The sequence below is a fragment of the Stenella coeruleoalba genome (genome assembly GCF_951394435.1).
Source record: "Stenella coeruleoalba genome assembly, chromosome: 7".
Taxonomy (NCBI): domain Eukaryota; kingdom Metazoa; phylum Chordata; class Mammalia; order Artiodactyla; family Delphinidae; genus Stenella; species Stenella coeruleoalba.
The window spans coordinates 79,280,904-79,294,369 of NC_137153.1; the positions used below are offsets into that span (position 1 = coordinate 79,280,904).

Consider the following 13,466-nt stretch of genomic DNA (forward strand, 5'->3'; position numbering starts at 1 on the left):
GAGTTCATCATTTACCTGAGACTCGTTACTCACTGAAAAGCATCTTTTCGGATGGGCACAAAATCCAACTAAGCAGCTGCAATCATTGCGATCGGAGCCCTTGTAACAACTGACCTTCCTTCTGCGTGGGTTTGTACATGAGAGTGTCTACAGATGCTTGACTTTTCTGCCAAACGGCCATCCTGGCCAAGAACAGGACGGCCCCTCCACTGGAATGTGTAGGTGATGACATTTCTTTCACCACCCTGGCACCTAAACCTGACACTCTATCTGCTAACAATGCATTGAGCTCCTGATCGTTTATGGCATGGAACTCGGCAGAATGGGCTATGAACTCCTGCACTATATTTTACTCCATCAACTCTTGTTATACTTGTTCAGAGAGAGAACACAGCCGCTCGACATTGAGCAGACGCAAAAAACAGCCACTGTCAAAATCCTGCCCGAGGCATCTGTATAAACACACAGAGCCATGCCGGTTGTCGTGCATTTTCCAAACTTCTGCTAGTTCATCCCAACCAGCTTCCCTCACATCCTCAGGCCCTGTCAATGCTACCATCATTTCTTTAATCCCTCAAGTTCAAGTGCATGGATTTGACTCCTTGTTCTCGACCCACCTCCTGTATGCAGGAGGCGTCATTTATCAATAATAACAGTAACTGTATTTATTTGTGGCTTATTATATGTCAAGCAGACTCTGTGCTGAGTCCTTTACCAAATTGAGTTGTTACAACAACTTTCTAGAGTTGACTATTTTTATTCCATTTTGCGGCTATGGAAACGAGGGTTAGAGATGGAGCCCCAAATCACACAGCTAGAAAGTGGTAGAGTTAGAATTTGGATCCAGCTTTCTCTGTCACTAAACTGTACTATATTCCCTCCTGTGGAGCATTAGTCATCTTATCTTCCCCTCCTTTATAAGGCATTTTGAAGTTTCCAAAACATTGTCACAAGGCATATCATTTGCTCCTCCAAATAGACCAGAGAACCAGGCAGGACGGGTTTCATCCCCACTGTCACAGAAGTAAATAAAACTCAGCGTTTACCCCGACTTGCTCAAAGCCACGCATGCCTGAGCCTTGGACTCCAATCTTGACTCTTTTCACTATTCTCATAAATATCTTGCTTTTCTTTTTTTCATAACAGCTATTCTTTTGAAATGACCAATGTATAAAATTTACTCGGAGGCCATTTTGGCCTACTAACTACAAAGACATTTCTGCAGGGCTTTCCAAAACTGGAAGAGGAGATAATGAGTTCTCCATCCCTTTTAGTTTTTACTCAAATACTGGGCAGTCACTGAGCTAGAAACCATTGAGACAATTAAGCCTGATCCCTAGATAAGTTCCAAACTCCCCCTCTCCCTGAGATCCTGTGACTCTGTTTTCTCGATGATCTGGTTTGCAATAGCTACAATTCCCTCACTCCTGGCTTTCTGAAGCCATCTGCTAGCTGACTTTTCAGCCTGTCCCCCCAATTCAGCCAGTCTCCCCCGACCAGGGTGATCACCCTCCAAAGTTGTTCTCATCAGTGACCTTCTTCCTAAACCCTCCTTGGCTCGCTTCAGCCAACCACACCCATTCGATACACCTCTGCCTGATGTTCCATGATCTATATCCTCTATCCAAACTCAGTTTCCGCTTCAGTCAATCCAAACATTTTCCTGAGTCACAGAGACATCATGCCTAGCCCAGCTCCCCAGTCCTTTGCTTTCTGTGTTCACCTCCTGAAATATGCTCCACTTCCCCCCCCCCCCCGCCCTCCCCACCTAGCCACATCCATTTTTTTGAGGCCCAAGTCAATCTTATTTCAGTACAACAAATATTTAACGAATATCTCCCAAAAAAACACAAAACAAGTCTAGGAAGAATCTTCTACTCATGCAGTGAAGCCATGAGGACCTAAAACTGAACAAGAAATGGTCCTGTCCTCAGGGAGGGCTACAACAGGAACAAGCTGCCCTGGGCAACCATGAGGTTTTGAATACTTCTTCTACATTGGCTGACGTTCTCGGTATTTTATGTGAGCTGATTCTGCCTGTCTCATGAAGGGTAGACATTAAGCCTTCTTCCCAAATAGCCTCCAGAAAATGTTAGGCAAGCAATAGTACAGGTTGCATGATTGAGATGTCTAGGGCTGCATATTTTGAACTCATCACACGCGCACACAGCTCACCAATTATTTGAATTTCCAGTGGAGTAGAAGGGGTACACGACATCTGACGTCAACCGGGCCTGGGATCAATCCCATCTCCAATAACTTCTGGGAAAATGAGTGCTACAAAACCAGGGTTAAAGGAGCAGAGTTCGGAATCTGACCTCCCGGGTTTATGTCCCAGCTGGGTGACTGTAATAGGTCCCTTCATATCTCATTGCCTCAACTTTCTCAACAGGAAAATGAGGATGATTTAAAAAAAAAAAAAAACAGCTGTATACAGAGCCCTCCTTTCCCCATGGGGTTATTACTGTAAGGATTGAGCTGATACACACAAAGCATTCAGGACAATTCCTAGCATACGCCATCAGTGAATAAGTGTTAGCTATTTGGATTATCGCTAATTCAGTGAAACTGGACAGATGACTTAAATTTCCTGAGCCTCAGTTTCCTCTTTCAAATGAGAGCAGGGCTCACCTCTGTAAGCTGGCTCTGAGAATTAAATGTGGAAGCATTGCAAAAGCACCCAGCTATCCCAGAAAAGGCCCCCTTATCTCCAGTCCAGGGCCCGGACTTCTAATCCCCAAACTACACACAACATTTTTCTCCTGCCTCTGCTCCTTTTAGCAGTTTTGCCTGCCCATCATTTGTGCTACTGTAGTTAAGTGCTTGTTTTTATCCCACAGAAAATGTTGGCTTCTTACAAATTCATCTTCAGGAAATTACAACCTAAATCAAGCTCAACGACTGCATAAGCAAAAAACCATTCAAGTTCCCCGAGCCCATGGGCAGCTTTTCCACAGCCCATCCCTGCCCATTTTGGCAAACTGTGAACAGCAGAGAGAGGAACCAGCCCTCTCCCTCTTCAGGAGGGCTTGGGGCCTCAGGCACATCACACCGTGTAAAATCTGGTTAAGACAAATATCGAGAGCAGCCTTGAAAGCAAAAAGGAGTCAAAGCAGGTCAGACAGCTGCCAGAGGGAGTTTGGGAAGGGGGGGAGAGCCTGACTCACCAGCTCTGCCTGTTGGCATCACAGCGAGTTTCCAGGGAGCGTCAGGCTTCCCGAGTCCTGGACACCGAGCCCTACCTCACCGCCTGGTGGCTGCAAGCCTAAGCTGTAGGCTAGTCTCTAAAGGTCCAGGACCCCCGAACGTGGGGCCTGTTCCCTAGAAATGATGCTGAAGGGCCCCTCCCCTCCCCCAGGACAGTGATGTAACTAGAGCAGGAAGATGCAGTGGCCCCTGGGGAGACCCTGAGAGTCGGCCTGAGGTGAGCTCAGCCATGAAGGGTGGAGGTCAGGCCCAGGGGAGGAGAGGTTACATCACTTGTGCAAGCTTACACAGGTAGCCCAAGAGAACCCTGGGATTCACATCTAGGACAGCCAGTTCCGGACACAAGCACCTCACCTGTTCCTGCCTCTCCCCTCTCTGAGCGGGGAGAGGACAGCACATGCTCATCCAAGGGCTCAGTGGCAAAGAGAGGAATCCTGAAGGGGGGGTGAGAGGCGCAGGCACTCTATGGTAGTGCCAGGTGAGGGGCCAGCCCTGGCTCTCACGCTCCGGACAGAGTCTAAAGGTCTTATCGGACACAAACCACGCGGAAGGAGGCTGGTAGGCAGGGAAACACTTGGGACTCCCCGTCTCCGACGCCCAGGGCTTCTGAGGCCTCTCCCCTCTCAACACGAACTCCCCCGCCCGTACACAGAACACACCCACCCTCACGACATACAGCCCTGCACCCACTTCCACTGTCATCTGCTTATGTGTGCCACCGTCACTGAGACAGAGAGGAAACTCTGCAATTTATCCTGATACCAGCCAAGGAAGGAAGCTAAGTCCGTTCCGGGCCACTCACCTAAAGGAGAAGCCGGTCGTCCAAGCGTAGCTCCTACGCCACCGCGGGGCCCAGAATCCCATGCTCTGCACCTGAGCGGGTGAAACCCTGCTTCTCGGGAGAAGCCTGTGTGCCTCCCCAAACTTCTACCTCAGCAGCCATAGCTCCGGAGTTTTCCACAGCTACGCGCAGGGAAAGCTGCCTTTGCTCTGGTACTGGGAGGCTGGCTCCCGGGGGCTGCTAATTACGTATGGAAATGACCTTGCGTGCGTGGGTTGCGTCTCGCAGCTGAATTGCTTTGAGAGGTCATAGTTCTCCATCTCCAGGGTCATTAATTTCAGTTGCCTCATTGCCACCGACCTGTGCAGCCAGTACATTCTTCGAGTCCCCTCGGGGGAGGGGCGGGGGGTGGAAAAGGCACAATTCGGGATCCAATGAGCCCAGGGTTTGGGTGATGTTCAGAGAGAGAATATTTTGACGCCTGACTTCCTTATTTGGTCAAATGAAGATGATAGCCCCTACCCTACCTGATTAATTTGAGGTTTAATGAGGTAACATATTCAAAGTACCTGATAATTACAACTACCATCCTGTCATCCACTGTGAGAGGTGCTTTCAGGTCTGTTTTCTCACTTGATCCCCACCACATTCTGTGAGAAAGAAAATATCATCCACAGTACACAGAAGAGGAATGTCAGGGAAATATGTGACTTGATGAATGTCAGGCAGCTGGAGGAGGAAGCCAAAATCAAACCCAGGTGGGGATGACTCCAAACTTTGCGCATTTATCCAAAACAATGCTTCCTACCAGGCTGGCACTCCACTGTAGCCACACAGCAAACTTTGGTTCCCTGCTTTATTTCCATACTTGAGTCTTTCCAAAAGCACAGTTTGGTCACTGTCAACAAAACATATGGCAGCCTAGCCCTATGAATTGGGAGATTGGGATTAGACGTATATATACTAATATGTATAAAACAGATAACGAATAAGAACCTGCTGTATAAAAAATATAAAATACAATTCAAAACAAACACACACACACAAAAAACATATGGCAGCCTGACTCATCAAATGCTTCCCCGGTCACTAAGGGACTGAGGTGTTCTGGGTGCCATGCTCCATTCAGACTTGTCCCTAGACAAACGAAACCATCTCTTAGAAGGCAGCATCTCCTGCCCGAGGATGGGGAGCGTTAAGGATGACCCAATGAAAGACTAAATTGCCAGCTACCTGCTCAGGTGCAGGTGGAGCCCTAGGCCTTGGAAGGCAACTTCTTTCTCTTTCCAGGAGATTCTCTTTCTCTTAATTAGCAGTTAGGCTGCAACTTAGCACCAGCAGGCAGGGCTTGAGGAAAGACTAAGGAAGGGCGAGGAAAGACAAAGACAGCACTTTGGATGTATTGATGCAGAGCAAGAGAAGGAGAGTAATTTGAGGATGTTCCCTTCCATGGGCACTGGAGTTGGGGAAGGGACAGCAGTGGTGCCTTGAAGGGTTTAAGAGCAAGAGTTGTTTTTGTTTTGTTTTGTTTTACGTTTGTTAACTTAATTTTTTCATTTTAATTTTTTAAATTTTTTATACAATTTTTGAAGGTTACTTTCCATTTACAGTTACCACAAGATATTGGCTATATTCCCCATGTTGTGCAATACATCCTGGAGCCTATCTCACACCCAGTAGTTTGTATCTCCCACTCCCCTACCCCTATATTGCCCCTCCTCCCACCACTGGTAACCACTAGTTTGTTCTCTATATCTGTGAGTCTGTTTCTTTTTTATTATATTCACTAGTTTGTTATATTTTTTTAGATTCCACATATAAGAGATATCATACAGTACGTGTCCTTATTTGTCCGACTTATTTCACTTAGCATAACACCCTCCAAGTCCATCCATGTTGCTGCAAATGGCAAAATTTCATTCTTTTTTATGCTGAGTAGTATTCCATTGTATATATTGGGTGTGTGTGTGTGTGTGTGTGTGTGTGTGTATATATATATCTCACACCTTCTTCATCCATTGATCTGTTGATAGACACTTAGGCTACTTCCATATCTTGGCAATTGTAAATAACACTGCTATGAACATTGGGGTGCATATATCTATTTGTATCAGTGTTTGGGTTTTTTTTTGGATATGTACCTAGGAGTGGAATTGCTGGGTCATATGGTAGCTCTATTTTTAGTTTTTTGAGAAACTTCCATGATGTTTTCCACAGTGGCTGCACCAATTTACATTAAAAAAAAAAAAAGAGCAAGTTTTAAAAGCGGTTATTTAGGGAGGCTATTTGGGTAACTATAGCAATGAAAGTACAGGACAACAAGTCTCATCTTTGTGCCTGTGTTCAGGACTTCCACCATCACAGAAAACATTTAGATCATATTAAGCTCCTTGGGAAGGACTTTGGGTTTTAACCGATTCACAAGCTAGGACCCTTGTTTAGTTCAAAAGTGTCAGGAAGGCTCAGTGGGCCACACCGCTGACAGTTTCCCCTGCCATCTTCATCACCCCCAAAGTGAAGGGGAATGACGCAGCCCTTACGGCCTGATAGCTCCCCTGCTCACTCGCTGGCTTACGGGAAGCTCTAGTCAACAACCTGTTCTTTCAAGTCACTTTCTCAGTAAGTGTCTCCCAAGCATGACCTGCCTCAGGTAATGAGCCATGTTTTCTGAAAGGTAAACACGTTATTTTCTCAAATTATGATCACTTACTTCCAGCACTGGGTATTGAACCCCACATATCCCCTCACCATGAACACATCACATTCTGTACAGTTTCTCCCACGAGTAGTGCCTCTGCAGGCACAAATGGTGGGAACACTGGGGGATAAAATCTTACCTCTGAGGAGGAGAGGGACGGAGTGCCCAAAAGAACCTATAGTGAGTCTAGGCTCACTTACAGGGAGAGCAGACAGCCCACTAATTAGAGAGACCGTCAAGACACTTTGCACACCTCCAATGGGCAAGAAATGGATTCCTACCCACTGTACACTGCTTACGGGAAAGTGCTCATGGCTTCCCTCACCCACACATTCAACAATAGGCTTTGTAAATTTATTTTGTTTAAATGCAGATAATAATCACACTCATGCCTCTTGTCTTCTCTTGTGTCTGATCTTGGAACCAACTGTTCAGTGCCTTTTTAATTTTAGCCTCCCTAACTAGGAAAAGAGTGACTTTTCACTGACATAAAGACAGTGCAAAATTCTCTTAATTGAGCAGAAGAGATATAGGAAACAATCCATCTATACTAGATTTTCATATAAATTGAGGGACCAGAGAGAAGCTACTATAATTCTGGTTGTAAGCTATTTCTGAGGAGACAGTTTATTTTGGTTGTGGACAGCAGTTAAGAGGTATAGAAAATCCCTTTGCAGAGTTCCAACCAATTATTTTATTCATTCAAAAAAAAATTGGGGGATTCCTCTTAAAAGCTTCTAGCCTAGCGGACAAAATAAGCTGCTTGTAAAATATCAATTCGATAAGCAGAATTGCCTTGTAATAAATGGTGGCCATTTTATGAGAAAATAAATTTGGAAGGTATATTCAATCATTGAGTAAATCTGCTTAGAGCAGTAGGCCAGCTCAAAGTTCATTTGTTTACACAGTGAATTCCTTTTTGATACCCTTACCTCAGCAAGTGGTTTGGAGGAGGCATGTACTCAGTTCTTTCTTTTTATAAATAGCAAAGCTACTTGGAACTCCAAAAGGGGAAATGAATTGATACCAGGGAAATATTGCAGAAAGAGCATGGCTCAGACTCGGACAAACCTGACTCACAACCCAACTCTGTCACTCACCTAGTTGAGTGAATTTATGCAAAATTGTTCATCTCTCTGAGCCTTGGTTTCTCATTCACAAAAGCGGCTGTTGTCTGGCTTAAACATTACCTATTACAGATACATACAGTATTTGTAATACGGTAGGTGTCGGTGAATGGGAGCTCGTGTGATTGCTACATCACTGCTCTACTCAGGTGTGTTGGCCAAGACTTCACTTTGCATACATTTTTTTAGCAGCCTGACTATGGTCAGGGCCCAAACTGCAGGGAAAAACTAAAAGGATCAACTCTTAATTCCTTGCTCTTCGGACAGCATGCAGGCTGAGGGAAACTAACCATTTGCGAGTGTGTTGGATCCACATTTTACGATCCATCTTTTTGCAGGAGTGCCAGCCTACGGGGGTGCCAGAGTAGCATTTCATAGCATCTGCACAAACCACACAGAAGAATACTAGCACCTGAGAATGAAAAAGCAATGGGATCAGGAAGGATAAGTCTCGTCAATCAGAAAAGCCTGTGGGGGAGGAAAAGCGGAAATCACTAAGAGGACGAGATAGAGAAGCAGTAGCCCCAGACACCTCCAGGCTGTGGAAACAGAACTCTGCTTTGAGCTGCGTGACGTTCACTCTGCCTTTGTAACTTCTAATGGAAAGGAAAAACAGTGTTCCATCTGCCAGATGTCTCCATTTTCACAAGCTTTATCCACTTACTCATTTATCTCCACTAGCACAGGAGGTCTCCCAAGACTCAGTTTAACAAACTGGCTCCCCAAGACGGTTGGTGCTCTTTGGACCCATCCCCAAAGGCAGAGAATCCTGAGGTTTTTAGTTAAAATCAAGTATTGCCCTTCTAGGGAATAAACTCATCGTGTAGACGTGTGTGTGTGTGTGTGTGTGTGTGTGTGTGACAAAATGTATTGTGTGTAACATAAAATTTACTATTTTAACCATTATTAGTGTCCAGTTTTACAGCATTAATTACATTCACATTGTAGTGCAACCCTTGTCACTATCCATCACCAGAACTTCTTCATCTTCCCCAGCTGAAACTCCGCACCCATTAAGCAATAACTCCCCACTTCTCCGCTTCCCCCAGCTCCTGGCAACCTCCATTTTACATTCTGTCCCTTTGCAGTTGACTACTCTAGGTATGGCGTCTAAATGGAATCATGCAATATTTGTCATTCTGTGACTGGGTTATTTCACTTAGCACATGTCTTCAAGTTTCATCATTGTTGTGGCATGTGTCAGAATTTCCTTCCTTTTTAAGGCTAAATAATTGTGTAGACTTTTAAGTGAAGATATTGCAGGCTCAGTTGATGGCCTCATATTCTGAACTTTGCTATAAAACTTCACACTGCATGAGGCCTTAAAAACTGAATTATCTCATTAGTATATAATGGGTTGAAAGTGTTACTGTGCATTTATTGTAGCTGGTGGAAACTAATAAATATATGGCTTTCTTTTCATGAAAACTGTCTGCACACAGTGGTATCTTAAGTTGGAAACTAGTTGTTGGCATCCTTGCAAAGAGACGGTATTATTTGATTAGCACTTCTGGTTGTGGAAACATTCAGGAAAGTCACATTCTATGAGACCTGGCATCTGAGTGATAAGAGATCTACAAATAATTCAGTAACACAAGGTTGCTCACTGAAATAACCAGATCAAAGACCAAATGGCTGATTTCTCATCCAATGTCCCTCTTATTTTCTCTTACTAATCACCCTTGCTAAAAAGCTGTTTTAAACTCACATCATAATCTACTTATGTGTTTATTAGTTTACTGGGCTTATATATTTATTTGCTTAAATATTACTGACTCTAATCAGTAAAAGAAATATTACAAGGTACCAAAGAAAGCAAAGCATTTTAGCCGGAGACATGAAGCTCTTCTAGCCATGTAAGCCTAAAAAATATTGCTATGTGAGTCTCAACCATGTTTGGTAGCTGCGGAGGATGTAATCAATGTTTACCTATTCTGGGTGATTTCATAAAGTTTATTTGTAACTTAGACTTGTTAACACAAACACATTCTGCAATGTCATCAAGAAGTGGAACAGGCGGGCTAAGGCACTTACTTGTGCTTGTAAACTTTTAAATTTACAAGTATTAATTTTTAAGATGTGTCTTCTACTGCTGAGACATCATTCCTCCCCATGAGACCCTACTGCCTCAGTGTCCTTTGAACTATTATGAGATGAGAAAGAAACTAAAAGGGGGATGAAAAAATTTTGATGACAGGAGAAAGATAATTTGGACATGATAATAATGGATGAAGACACCAGAAGGGAGAGCTTGGAGGCTGAGGTGGAGAACAAAAATATTGACCCCGGAGTCTGTGCTAAAGTGATTTTTCCTAAGAATTTTGTATATCACGCCTGTCATAAACATTCAGCTTCATTGTGCAATGAAAACAGATGACAAGAATTTACTGCTCCAACAACCAAAAAAACAGCAACTTGACTACGTCCTTGGAATCTGGTTTCTTTGCTTTCAAATGTGCAGTGGAACTCTTGTGCCTGCAAGGGCTGGGGGCAGTTGTTTATGTAACTCATTGGACGTCTACATAAATATGAAAAACGGGACAGGTTTCTCTATTCTCATCTGTTCTAAAGCCAGAGTTGGCTCTCAAGTTAAGAGGCATGCAGACTGGAGAGAGATGCACAGTTTAGCTGTCTTATGCTGATTCTCTTACATAAGCTTCTAGGTTATGAGATTTTCTCCATTTTGTTTCCAAATGGTAGGAGGAAAAGACATGTTTTAAGAGTCACTTATCAGGGAAGAAAAATGCTTCCAAAGGTTTTAGGTTGGGGAGAACTTTTATAGATCCGAGGATGGTGGGAGATGTGAAGAAAGGACTAAAGACAGACTGGTGGAGAAATATCCTGAGGAAAGATTAAGAGCATTAGATGGAGAGAATGGCCAAGAAAAAAGACTAACTTCCTCAGAGACAGACGACTGGTGAACATTCAAGAAGATAGGAATTTTGACATTGAAAAAAAGGATGCTGGGGAAACGGTATCTTATCAGAAAATTAGGTAGTGAGGTCATATTCTGAGAAAGAATGGGGAAAGAATGGTGGGACTGAGTCTTGGGAAGGTTGGACCAGCCCAAATGAGGAATGCAAGAGGGAACTAAAAGGATGAATGAAGGGATGACCAAGCAGCCTAGGGCACCGCCTGGGTAAGCTAGACTCATAATGGGGCATAAGAAGGTTGTGTCTGGAGTGGGTACTTGAAATCTCAGAGATGGGGCAATTCCAAGTGATGATTATATCTAAGGTGGCACTTTGTCAGCACCAACAGAAGCCATAATAGTTGAGCAGATCAAGGAAGTGCAAGGCCAAGCTGTCAGTGCCACCTACTGGCTTACGGAAGCCAATGAGGAGCAAATCAGATACAGAGGAGAGTTTAAAATGTTCACAGTAGTAACTGAATAACCCTTGCTTGACCTAGCCATGCATCATCTGTAATTACAAAGGAGACTTTGGGTGTAGGTGTGGGATAACTTGCAGAGCCAGCTAAATAGCAGTTGATTTAGCAGACCAAGGTATATTTAGTCTAAAATCCTACCCTAGCATTGACTCTAATATATCATGAAGATTAAGGTGGACAGCTATCAGGAGTTGGGAGACCCAAACCACTGTCTCAGTTCCTATAGGCATGGACGCCAAGGCAAAGGAATGGTCTTTGCCTCTAGGTCTAGCAGAGTCCAGCATATGCCCTTGTTCTTTGTTTCAGACTTTAACCTAGACTGTCCAAGAGGTCAAAGACATGTGGCCAGCATTTGCATTATATCTCTTAAAAATCGTTCTACTCAAAAATCTTTGAGAAGCCAAGAACAGGGACTATTTAATTTCTATATCTCTAAATCTCACCTAGTACCTGGCACATAGATGTTCAGAAAATATCATGGAATGAATGAGTGAATGAATGAGTGAGTGAGTGAGCTGTGCTATGATCCTACATTTCTCTAGAATACACTTTCTTTGGGTTTAGGAGCCTCTGTAACCCTCCCCCATTCCTGTTCCACGCAGCACACATCTTGTGAAAGACACATAGCTGTCATCTAACTCTGTGAACACAAATTGTTTTCATCAGCCGTGTAGGCATGATCTACTTCTTCCTAGTTGGTCCACCCTGGATCCTCTGCTCTTTATCTGGCTGATGCCTGGACTGATGACTGCTCCGTTGGTTGTGCCTTGCACAACAAAAGTGGAAGAGACTTCAGCAAGGGCAACAATTAAGAGGGGAATGGGGGAGTCTGAAAAAATAAAAAAAGAAGGCTGCAGAACTATAATGCCTGTGTTGAGTGAGACAGTCGCATCTTGATGTCACCACTCCTACTAGACAGAAGCCCCAGGTTTTTTCTGCCTCAGGACTGCTGATTACCAAGAGTACACCTAGTCCATTCTAACACCTTTGCGTGATTAGTAGAAGGCGCCCCTTACAGAGGCAGAGGCTGTCCAGCTTGGTGGGATGAACATGGGGGGGGGGATTTCCACCTCCACTTGACCACCTGAGAAGGCACCTTGCACAGTGAACAACCTGCACATTTACATTCCTTGCCCCCTCCTGTTCCTCACTCTTTAGGGGCTAGGACTTCTGGGAGTCACTCCTGGGCTGAGAACCACAGTCCCATTCTGAAGGTTATGTATCAGATTTCTGGTCCACACTGTACCTTGGCAACTATTAGAAGGCACAGAAGAACAGAGTCCAAGATGTGCTGCGTGTTGCCACTTAGATGCTTGCATTGCTCTGAGTATGTACTTTTCCCCATTAGTTAATGAAATCAATAGAATAACTCTCTGTGAAAGCCTTTTTCTGCCATTAAGGGCAAATGCTGGTTGCCTCTTCATTTTCACTTTTGTGGTTTAGTGCTAGCAAGTGGAAGACTTATGTAGGTAAGGTTTACCTTACCCAACTCTGCTAGTGCAGTAAAGCTATGGAAAAAGGCAGAGGGGTAGACTTCCCTACACTCCTCACCAGTCAGGTCCAAGCTTCCAGGGCTTTTTGCAAGGCAACTACAATAAATCAGGCAGTGAATCTTGGAGTCTGCGTAACACCCCTCGATCAAACCGAGGGTGCGTCTTGCTCCCACACTCTTCTGGCTGGATGTCAGATGAACAATGTGCAGACAGGCTTAGGGGCTGTGAAAGTTGGGGCTGATGTGGGAGGCAAGTGAAGGTTGTGACTCTACTGAAATCTGAACCTATATTTTCTGGGCACGATCAGTTTCCAAATCACACAAAGTGGCTCTTTGAATCAGACTGAAGACACTTTTTGACTTTTTTTTTTTAAGACAATGTCAGAAGAGGATGAGTGTAGTGTCAATAGAGGGTTGAATTCGATGAATAGACACCCACCATGAGGTTATCACCTGCAATGAGGTTGGCTTCTCTCCACCACCTTTGCCATGGGAGAAATTTTTTAAATGTCCACAAGTTCATGAGGCTCAACTTGCTTCATGGAAAGTTCATGTGGAAAGGCCTCATCTTGGTCTTTCCTTGGGAGAGATAAACTTTCTAAGTCAATGAAGAATTCTCTGGCTATCTCTTTATCGTTACTCTTTCAGGGTGAGATGCAGCTCACATCTGTCCAATGTCAGCCAAGATTCAATTCCCATTTTTGACTAGTAACCACAATCCCCCCCCAGAGCGGTGGGACAAGATCTGGGTGGGTCCTGCCCGTGGCTTGA

General features: G+C 44.3%; 1 long non-coding RNA gene across 2 annotated transcripts in view; it reads right to left on the reverse strand.

Annotated features, from left to right (window-relative positions):
• LOC307188610 overlaps positions 1 to 13,466 on the reverse strand; it is a 94,375-nt gene that overhangs the window by 47,707 nt on the left and 33,202 nt on the right. The window contains exon 1 of one of the 2 annotated variants that reach the window (XR_013829016.1): positions 4,010 to 4,068. The exons of the other annotated variant lie outside the window; for it this stretch is intronic. This is a non-coding gene — a long non-coding RNA (uncharacterized lncRNA). Of the gene's footprint in view, positions 1 to 4,009; positions 4,069 to 13,466 lie in introns of those variants that run through there. 2 annotated transcript variants of the gene reach the window in all.